Source organism: Populus alba, chromosome 4 (genome assembly GCF_005239225.2).
Source record: "Populus alba chromosome 4, ASM523922v2, whole genome shotgun sequence".
In the NCBI taxonomy this organism is placed as follows: Eukaryota; Viridiplantae; Streptophyta; class Magnoliopsida; order Malpighiales; family Salicaceae; genus Populus; species Populus alba.
Window position 1 is genome coordinate 17679654 of NC_133287.1, and position 12115 is coordinate 17691768.

The following is a 12115-nucleotide window of genomic DNA, read 5'->3' on the forward strand; positions in this document are numbered from 1 at the left end:
ATCTATAGTGGATTGTTAAAAAGCCTCTAGACAAAAAGTGGAGATTGGTGTTGCGAATCCTGTTTTTTTATATAAAAAAAATCTTGTGGTACGAATATATGTCTTTGGTTGACTACCTTAAGTTGTGAAAGTTTTAGAAAGATTTACTCATTTAATATAAAAGAATAGATTTTTAATTAAGGAAGCTTAATTAAATGTAGGGATGAAATTGAAAGAGTGGAAAACTAATAACATTAATCAAACTAAAATTAATGAAGGCAAATAAACTTCACTCTTTCACTAGTTTCTTTAATTTAAAACATTTTTATATATTTATTAAGATTGTTTCCACATATTAAAAATAATTGCATTATCTATATGGTATTATTTATTTTTAAAATCATCAACTTTATATACAGTTATGATACTTAAAACAAACTATTAAAATCTTAAAATTAACCATTTGATAAAACTCACATTCAAATAGAGGCATTCATCATATACATATGAATTTAATTGATGATTTGTTAAAATTTAAAAAATTATAACCATGAAAGCAATAATTTAAATTGTTATTAGACTTTTACTTTTTAAAACAATTATCTAATCATTTCTTGCGTACATGCAGTAACTAATTTTAGCTTAGGCCCCGTTTGTTTACTGTAAAGTAGTTTTTTTTTGGAAAGTGAATTATGAAAAAATAAATTATTTTTTGATGTTTGGTAGTGTGATGGAAAATAAGTTGACATTTATAATTTTTTCACAATTTTTGAAAAGTGTTTTTTGTTAACCGTAAAGTGTTTTTCGTTGACCAACTTTTCTAATGGCAAACAAACACATAAAAGTTTGGAAAGTGATTTCCCATAAACTACTTTTCGGGAAACAAACAGAGCCTTGGTCCATTTTATTTAATAACCAACCACTTAAATTAAGCTAAAAAATTAACACCTTTTAGTTGACCCCAAATTTAAAAAAGAAAAAGGCAAACTTGGCTCCAATTTATATAAAATATAAAATAATAAATTACATATTTATAATTTATTATCTAACCAACCAATACAAGTAATTTTTTTTTTTTGATAGCATTGATTTAATCTTCAATTACGAAATCTGTCGCACCCGACATCGCAGCGGCTCACAAAATAATCCTCGATTATGGAAAAAGAACAGATTTCTGGCATCCGGTTCTTTTAGGGGAAAAGGTCTTGTTTAAGGAGTCGCCACCTAGTATTATGGTCACTGTCGCACGGGACCTTGTAGACGGGACCTTGTTAAAAGGACAGGCATATTAATCTTGTCGCCACCTAGTATTATGGTCACTGTCGCACGGGACCTTGTTTAAGGAGTCGCCACCTAGTATTATGGTCACTGTCTAATGGAACAAACAATACATCTGTTGCTACCCAATTTTTGACCCATGTTTTTGATATATTTCAAAAAATCCAAAAAAAAAATTGAGAAAAGCAAAGAAAATCAAAAAATATGTTTTTACTATATTTTCGTCATTTTAGCATTTTCAACGTCGTCTAAAAAAGAATTTAAATTGTTAAAAGATTTTCAAACGCGTTCGACTTTTCACGCGTCATTTTTAAATCATTGATTTTCCGCATTTGAGTCGACATTGATATTGCTCGTTTTCAAAAAATGCAAAAAAATAAGAAAAATCAAAATTTACAAAAAGAAAGAAGTTGAGGGACCAAGTTGAAAAACCTAGCAACATTTTTGCCTATAAATACTGGTCTTTAACTCAAACAAAGGGGGGGGGCAATTTTGACAACTTCAGAAAAAATACAAAACCTAACCCTAAACCCTTTTTTTCAAGACAAGCCGCCCCCCCCCTTTGGTTTGAATTTTTCTATAGCCGCCGGCCACAAACACAAGCCAAACAGCAGCCCCTCACCTGACACTGTTCCCCGGCCATTCTCATTTTTTTTCTTATCCTCTCTCCCGGCTGGTTCCAGCTTTTCCTTCTTTTCCCCCACAAAATCCTGGCCTCCACACCGTAGCCCCCTTCCCTGGTTGAGATTTTCTTCTTCTCAAAACAGCCTCACCACGCCGCCGTCGTCCCCTCCACCGCAGCCGACTGCAGCTGCCCTCTTCCCCATTTTTCTCCTTCTCACAAACCACCAGTCGACCACTTATTTTTTCCCTTGGCTTTGCTAAAACAAACCAGAGAGCATCGGACTGACCTCTCTCTCTCGGCCACGATTTCCATCTTCTCCGCAGACCCAGCTCCTTCTTCCAGCAGCAGCGGCGCCCCCTTTTCGGTTGTTCCTCTTCACCGCCAGCCACCTGAAGCGGAGGAGAAGAAGAAATACTCCCAGCCACCAGATCGGCCATGACAGAAGGAGAACCAACCGAAGGACAGTAGAAGGGAGCAGAAAATCGAGACTTGAAAGGTGCGCCGATCTCCCAACAGTTGCAGCGGTGGACGACACCGCCGGTGTAGAAATGAAGGAGGAAGATGAAAGTTGTCGATCCTGACATCCACATGCCTGAACTGTCATCGGCGGCCCGTGTAGCATCCAGCTTCAGATTCGGCAGATTTAAAGAAAAGAGAGGAGAAGCAGATCCGAAAACAGTGGTGGAAAAATAACTAAAATCAACTGGCTTTTGTGCTTTGATTTTTCTTTTCAGGTCACCGCCGGCAGAAGAACGAAGAGGGGAGGAAGCCGCCCCAGGCGCCCCTGTTTTTTCGGTTTTCCAGCGGCGGCGCGTGAACCCACGCGCCGCCAGTGGCGGAGGCGCGTGGGAAGACGCGCCGCTACTGTTCATGCAGCCCCAGAAGTCCTTCCCTGCAACTTCTGGAGTTTTTAGGGACTATTTTGTAATTTTGGAAATCGTGGCCGAGAGAGAGAGGTCAGTCCGATGCTCTCCGGTTTGTTTTAGCAAAGCCAAGGGAAAAAATAAGTGGTCGGCTGGTGGTTTGTGAGAAGGAGAAAAATGGGGAAGAGGGCAGCTGCAGTCGGCTGCGGTGGAGGGGACGACGGCGGCGTGGTGAGGCTGTTTTGAGAAGAAGAAAATCTCAACCAGGGAAGGGGGCTACGGTGTGGAGGCCAGGATTTTGTGGGGGAAAAGAAGGAAAAGCTGGAACCAGCCGGGAGAGAGGATAAGAAAAAAAACGAGAATGGCCGGGGAACAGTGTCAGGTGAGGGGCTGCTGTTTGGCTTGTGTTTGTGGCCGGCGGCTATAGAAAAATTCAAACCAAAGGGGGGGGCGCTTGTCTTGAAAAAAGGGTTTAGGGTTAGGTTTTGTATTTTTTCTGAAGTTGTCAAAATTGCCCCCCCCTTTGTTTGAGTTAAAGACCAGTATTTATAGGCAAAAATGTTGCTAGGTTTTTCAACTTGGTCCCTCAACTTCTTTCTTTTTGTAAATTTTGATTTTTCTTATTTTTTTGCATTTTTTGAAAACGAGCAATATCAATGTCGACTCAAATGCGGAAAATCAATGATTTAAAAATGACGCGTGAAAAGTCGAACGCGTTTGAAAATCTTTTAACAATTTAAATTCTTTTTTAGACGACGTTGAAAATGCTAAAATGACGAAAATATAGTAAAAAACATATTTTTTATTTTCTTTGCTTTTCTCAATTTTTTTTTGGATTTTTTGAAAATATATCAAAACATGGGTCAAAAATTGGGTAGCAACAGATGCCCCCTCTTTACAATGCTTACGAAGCAAAACTCCTCAAAATTTTGCATAGTAAGCTTTGTAAAGAAAACAAAAGGAAAATGATTTCATTATCTTGGGCGACCTGCCCACACACTCACACTGATCTATTTTGGTCTATTTTCACGGGCGACCTACCCACACGTACTCACTCAAGTCTATTTTCACGGGCGACCTGCCCACACATACTCACCCTAGTCTAATTTCACGGGCGACCGACCCACACTCTCCCAATAGTCTATTTTCACGGGCGACCTGCCCACACATTGGGTTTACCTGAGATCCCATCTGGCGACCTCATTCAACTGGAACGAAAATATTGCGTAACCCGGTTAACCTGAAATCCCATCTGGCGATTCCCTTTAACCAAAGCTACATGAGATCCCATCTGGCGACCTCATTCAACTGGAACTAAACTGTGTAACTCGGTTAACCTGAAATCCCATCTGGCGATTCCCTTTAACCAAAGCTACATGAGATCCCATCTGGCGACCTCATTCTGGTCTCATTGTACGGGTGACTAACCCTAGAAAAATGTTGGTCTCATTGTACGGGTGACGAACCCTAGTGTTGCTGGTCTCATTGTACGGGTGACGAACCCTAGTGCTGGTCTCATTGTACGGGTGACGAACCCTAGACAAATGCTGGTCTCATTGTACGGGTGACGAACCCTAGTGCTGCTGGTCTCATTGTACGGGTGACGAACCCTAGACAAATGTTGGTCTCATTGTACGGGTGACGAACCCTAGACAAATGCTGGTCTCATTGTATGGGTGACCGACCCAAATGGAAAAAATGTGAAGTGTGGTCTCATTGTAATGGGTGACCTACCCAAAATGGAAAAAAAATGTGAAGAAGTGTGGTCTCATTGTCATGGGTGACCTACCCAGATGGAAAAAATATGATGAAGTGGTCTCGTTGTGGTGGGCGACCTACCCAAATAGAAAGAATGTGAAGTGCGGTCTCATTGTAATGGGTGACCTACCCAAAAAATGGAAAAAATATGAAGTGTGGTCTCATTGTAATGGGTGACCTACCCAGATAGAAAGAATGTGAAGTGCGGTCTCATTGTAATGGGTGACCTACCCAAAAATGGAAAAAAAATATGAATTGTAATGGGTGACCTACCCAGATAGAAAGAATGTGAAGTGCGGTCTCATTGTAATGGGTGACCTACCCAAAAATGGAAAAAAATATGAAGTGTGGTCTTATTGTAATGGGTGACCTACCCAGATGGAAAAAAAAAATATATGAAAAAGTGGTCTCGTTGTGGTGGGCGACCTACCCAGATGGAAAAAATATGATGAAGTGTGGTCTCATTGTAATGGGTGACCTACCCAAGAAAAATGTTCGCGAGGGCCCAAAGGCGCACTCGAAATGAGGTAGGGTTAGAAAACGCGCTACCTGGGAAGTGAGGGCTCAACGGCGCACTCGAAATGAGGTAGGGTTATAAAAACGCACTACCCGAGATGATGGCGAAACATCGACCATGCATTATGATCAATATGCATGTATACTTACCTGAGAAAAATAGGTCCCCCTTTCTTCATGGTGTGTTTCTTTTCTCAAAAGTTGGAGTGTTGGCAGTGAACTTCGATGGCTTCTTCGTTCTTGCTTACTCGAGTCATCTCTTGTGATTTTGATCTCTAGGAAAGACTTGATATCATCGTACTTCTTTGTCCTCCGCTTCTTTATCTTAAAGGTTGCCAATTTTGCTAGACATTTTCTTAGAATGAGAATCATGAAGCCAACCCTATCATATGTTTCTTTATTGCCCCCTATCTTGATCATGCCCCCTTCTCCAAAAACTGAATGGACTTCTCTTTGCTTTCTAAACGAGCAAAGAAAATCAAAGACAAGATTTTTATTTTAGGTTTGATGTAATAACCAAACAATTACCGGTCTCCTGTACATGGTGCATTAATCTGCTTTGAAGTTACCCCGATTACGAGCTCAATTACAGTTCAGCAGCACAAGATGGTCTGAAAAACCATGATTGAACATTGAACTTCAATGTGGCAGAACTCTCTCTACAAAAATCAATTTATGGCTCTGCAAATTGGGAAGGCAAGAGGGGATTTATAAGTTGCATATGCTACAAATATTTCTCTCATCAGTTTCAGCACGAAGACCTCTTAGTAGGTTGAAGAGCCAGACCTGGTCTGGAAAATATGAGCAGACATCAAACTTCAACGTAGTAGAGCTCTCTCAGCAGGAATCTGTTTGTGGATCCGCAAGTGGGAAGTCCAAGAAGGAATGCAGTAGTTTCAGGTCATCTATGATTTTCCTCCAACAGTGTCAGTATTAAAACGCAAAAGTAGAGAGAAAAGACATGCCTAGACTGAAAAAAACATGAAGAATACTGAAACTTCAACAGAGCAGGACTTCCTCTATAGGTGTTTGTTTGTTGCACTGTCAGTGAGAAATCAAAGAGGGGACAAAGGACTTTCAGATTCATCAGGTACTCTTCCAATAGAGACAATGTGTGATTCCACATGTCGGTAGGGGCAATACTACAAGTTTCTAGGTGCTGCCAAAATTACCAAGCTGTTGGAAAGTTTTCTAACAATCCTCAACCAACCACAACAATATTGGAAGATTGAAATGATGCTGTGAGGATTTGCCGAAGAATTGAACAAGCTATGAAAACAGGAAAGATTGAAGGATCTGCCATGGATTCCAGAACAATGATGAGAGGCGAATCAGGAGATCACTTTGACAGTGTGAACCCTTAATTATGTGGTATAGCCAAGTCTCACGGTAGAATCAATTGCTCAAATGTCTTTGCCAAGATGGGACATTCCTCTGCCATTTAAGTTTGTCGACCAGCATCTGCCAGATTCCAGAATTTTGTTTGACTCCGACAAATCCCATGCAACCACCAATTTCTAGGTGGTATAATCCAGATAAGAGATGTGATGTCATTATGGGGTCCTCAACCATTTCAAGTGAACAGTTGCAAGAATTGAGTCTGAAAGTTGGTGAGCAAGAGACAAGTGGAGTCGGTGAAGGAGGGTGTCATTGGCTATATTGCCCTCCAAAAATCTTCAGAATGACATGTTGATCAAAAGTGCTTGGCCAAACACAGATATAGCCAGAACAGCTAATTCAAGAATGGTGATGAATGGCGCCAACAATGCCAATCATATTGTTATGGAATTTTGCATTTTTGTTTTGATATCACATCTCATCCTTCAACGAAACATGTTTGGCTTTTGTCTCTTTGTTGTTTTGAAATCAACAGATGTTTAACATTTTATTCTGACAAGATATTTTGATCAAACTCCAACATGCGATAAAGGTTAATTAATCCTGAAGATTTAAAGTGTTTTGATTGTAGAAATGACTCGCTTGTTGTTTGAAATGACATGAGGTGACCGAACAAATTTTGAGCTCACACTTAAAATTGAACCACGCATCATATAGCTGAGTTTTAGCAGTATGCATAATGACATGTAGTGGATTCAATAGTTATGGACTCGTGAATCATGATTCTTACAAGTCCAAATCTTTACACTGGATGGGGTCAAAATTTATCGGTTCTAACCGACCTTGCTTGAAATGAGAAAAGGCCATCTTTGATATCCCTTCACTTTCTAAAAATTATATCCCTTGTAGTCCCATTTTGAGCTGAATAGAATATTCTTTTCATGAAAACCCTGACTAGGATCACACCCTACACTGGGGGCAGATGAGAGATATGTTGGAGACATTGATATAATTAATGGATAAAGAGGAAGGCTTAGAACAAAAGTCCAATGATTGAAAGAGCGCTAGAAGAAAACGCATAGACTGGTGGGGGCATATAAGAAAATTTTGAGGAAGGCTATGAAAAAAAAAAGAGAATGAAAAAAAAAAAAGTTGAAATTGCCCTCACTTAAATACAAGTCAAAGATAAAGGAAGGAGAACGCCTATCAAGTGTATGAAGAGCAAAAGAAATTTCAATCAAGGAAAGACACAACAAAAGTCAATACTAGAAAAAAGACTAAGGTGTAAACGTGACTTTTGGTGTCCATTACAAAGTCTCTGATGTTATCAGGTGATTAAGGTTGGTTATTCATCAAGGAAAAGTGGATTTGCATTATGACTTATGTTAAGCGAAGTCTGATCTTTGAGGTTAACAAGGTTATATGTCATCTCCTCTACAAAGACAACAATAGAAAACAAGTTGATGAATAATTGATGTTGATCCTAGGTCTTTGAAACCCTCAAACACCTTTTGAGCCTATGAAATTCCTTTCTTCTATAGCCATGAACCATAGCCTACATTACGTGCTTTTAAAAGTCCTTTTTAATCAAGCAAGCGAATTGAACCGATAAATGGCGCTCTCGAAACTTGAAGAGCTTTTCCATAAGGGTCGTGACTTCATGAATTAAGTTACTGGTTATTATGCATGCTGATAAAATAAATGCTAAGAAAAGAAACAACTTTTCTTGATAAAGCCTGAGCATCTTGTTTTTGAAATTCATAAAAATGTCACCTCATCACAGACCATCAAATGATATACCCAATATCAAGGATTCAAATTGACACAAAGAACCAGGGAAAAAGCCATTTTAATCCTACAACGGGTCGATTTCTGTTTTCGAACTACAAGACAATCAAAGGACTGTGTATTTCGTATAACGTGTGTTGGGTTTTTGATCAAAAAGCTTGATTTTCAAAAGATTTTCAAAAAAAGACATCTCTGATTTCATTTCAACAAACTAGACTTTGAATAGACATGATCTTTGAAATATGAGAGTTGATTCCAGAACAAGGAAGATTATCAAACACAGAAGAACATTGACTGAGTATGCAAAATCGTTGATAGAAATGGCATTGAAGTCCTCGACACTCCTTGAAAAGTTGAGCAGCTAGGGCAATACAGTAGACCTTGAAAAGGAAAAAAAAAACAAGCAGTGCTTAGGTCAGCTACGAGGCAATGATTAAATGATGAATCAGTGAATTGAAGACAATGATGTTCAAAGACAGATAATCAATGAACGAGCACATTCAGATCATACTGGGGGCAATGTCATGGCCCATGCTCCAGTGAACCATGTCGGCAATGGAGAAACAAGGATGTACTTGAAGGACACTTTCATATCATCATCTTTTGAAACATGACTAGCAATCACAGATGAATGTAATTGAATGGTGAAAAGATGCACACCACCAAGACTCACTGTGGAACAATGCTGCACTTAAAGGACAATCTCATATTGTCATTCTTTGAAACACGGTTAGAGACGAATGTTATCACACAACTGCACTGAATGAATGTCGGAAAGGCACCCACCTCGAAGACTGATTGTGGGACAACTTGTTCTGAAGCCAGATGAGCGCTTCACCGCATGAGTATGGGGGATAAAAAGCAGCATCATTGATGAGGCTGAGACATTTCTTTTCACAATCTGATTAGAAGAGTTGAAAGGAATCTATGAGAAGAGCACTGAGCATACAACCATAAGCCTTTGTACTGCAAGCTATGAGATGCATGTCTGGATGACTGAATGAGTTCCAAGAAGGCTGATGATGACATGTACTTGAAGAGTACTGTTTCAACTAGAGGCAAGTTCATGACTGATTAACAATCTTGATGGGTATTGGCATGATGCACACAATCAATCATAGGATAATTCTCAGAAGAAGCCAGGAGAGAAAATCCTTCATGATGAATCAAGCAGTACCACACTTGGGGGCATGATCAAGATAGGGGGCAATAAAGAAACATATGATAGGGTTGGCTTCATGATTCTCATTCTAAGAAAATGTCTAGCAAAATTGGCAACCTTTAAGATAAAGAAGCGGAGGACAAAGAAGTACGATGATATCAAGTCTTTTCTAGAGATCAAAATCACAAGAGATGACTCGAGTAAGCAAGAACGAAGAAGCCATCGAAGTTCACTGCCAACACTCCAACTTTTGAGAAAAGAAACACACCATGAAGAAAGGGGGACCTATTTTTCTCAGGTAAGTATACATGCATATTGATCATGTTTTTTCCCTGTTTTTTCGGTTTTCCAGCGGCGGCGCGTGAACCCACGCGCCGCCAGTGGCGGTGGCGCGTGGGAAGACGCGCCGCTACTATTCATGCAGCCCCAGAAGTCCTTCCCTGCAACTTCTGGAGTTTTTAGGGACTATTTTGTAATTTTTAAATTAATTAATGTAATTTTTATTTATTTAATTTGAATTTGTATTTGTATTTGTATTTGTATTTGTATAGTGGATGTAAAAGAAAAGAAAAGAAAAAGAAAAGAAAAAAGAAAAGAAATAAAAATAGTGAAAGTGTATGTGTGTGTTTGTATTTGTTTTATGAATTTGTTATTTTATTTATTTTTTTATTTATTTTTTAGGATAAAATTGCAAATCTATTAAAGAAGAATTTAATATTTTGATCGGATCACGGTTAAGAATTATTAACTTATACGTAAGTGATATTTCTAATTTCCGATGAAAAGACAATTATTAAAACTTCTTTAACACATCAAATTCACGAAGCAGCTTATCTCAGGTAGGGTGCGTTAGGGGTGCTAATACCTTCCTTAACCACAACCAGTCCCTTACCCGCGAATCTCTGACGAGACCAGTACATCCGGTTTCCTAGTAGCCCGCAATCAATTACTAGGTGGCGACTCCAACAAACCAATTCAAGCAAACGCAACAAACGAGATTTAAATCGCCAGCCGATGCCGCGCGCTCGATTTTGTTTGGGGTGCGACAGAATGGCGACTCCACTGGGGAAGGTATTTTTTCGAGTATTGGACTAAGCTTTGTGTATTTGATGTGTTTAAGTTTTTGCATTTTTTTTCTTTTTGTTAATATTTATTTCCATGCATTTTATAGAATTGTTTCATGCATCACCTGTATTTATTTTTGAAAGCACACACAAGCTTCTAGGTTAGGTGGGGAACTAGCGATTTGCCCTAAGACTATTGGTCAGGTTTCAGATGCGTGAAACACCCAACTCATATCTGAGTGCCTGCTTGGTAATGGTGGGTATACGTGCCTTAACTATTCCTTGCAACGCCCCCATACTGTCTTTACGAAGAACGTCACTGGGCAGATATGAGACCCTTTTGAGACCAGATAGAAAACCTACCCATGTTCACATAATGAATAGAACCTGTCCTTAGGTTGTATGTGCTATCTTTTTTGCATAAGGGCAAACCCTTCTTGAAGCATCTTGAACTCAAGACTTGTGGGTGACACATTGGCCGTTGCTCCGAAAATTTTCATTGTAGAGTTTGGGCAAAAATCACGATTCTTATCCATCATACAAGAGTTATGACCATATTGTCACCTCTCGAAGGGTGAGTTCATCATATAGATTACATGTTCATACATTTGTCATGCATGTACCGGGTTGAAAGGTATGTCCCCCACACAAGTTGTGCTGCACGTAATTGGAAAAAATGATGGAGGTGAAGAAAGGTGTCAGATAGAGGCTTATTATCAGATTAAGGTTGAGAGCATTAAATGTGAAGTAGCTAGACTCAGATCTGCTCGAACAAGTGTTGAGCATCAAATGGAAAGAGAATATCTGCACAGTCTTCTGTGGGAACACTGCTTGTTCACATCTAATTGAAGCTGTATCTCTCCTTTTTCGTCATGAACAAAAGCAACAACGCCTTCAGTCATCAACTAATGACAACTCTGGTTCTTATCCAGTTGCATTGTTAAATGTTCATCGCCTCCACATCATCTAATGGAACAAACAATACATTTTTCGCCGCGACGCCGCACACGTGCGACAGAATTTTTTTTTTTTTGGTGCTCTCGTTGAGGTCCCGTGCGACAGGTCCCGTCTTATGGTCACTGTCGCACGGGACCTTGTTTAAGGAGTCGCCACATATTCCATGATAGGCAGCAACTTTCCTAAGTCGTTGACCATGTGATTTACCTTGGTAATGCATGGTAAACCACTAGTAGCGATTCTTGGGCATTTTCCTTCGGCAATCTGAGCCAACTCAGACTCTTGTCCATATTCTTGGAAAGAGAGGTACTTAGTCATGATTTCAGCTCAAAAACCTGGGTTGATGAATTCGAATTATTAATCGTGATGCAAAATGAAAGTAAGATTCACAACCTAAGGACAAGCTCTAATTATCAAGTGAGAGTGGGTAGTTTTTCTATCTGGTCTCGAAGGGTCTCATATCTGCCCAGTGACGTTCTTCGTAAAGAAGTATGGGGGCGTTGCAAGGAACAGTTAAGACACGTATGCCCACCATTACCAAGCAGGCACTCAGATATGAGTTGGGTGTTTCACGCATTTAAACCCTGACCAATAGTCTTAGGGTAAATCGCTAATTCCCCACTTAACTTAAAGCTTGTGTGTGCTTTTCAAAATTAAAGCAAGTGATGCATGAGACAATTGAATGCATGAATAATATGAGTAGAATAAAAATAAAATAAATACGCAAATAAAAAGGACAGGCATATTAACAATAAACACACAAACACACAAATAAATCAGACAAAAC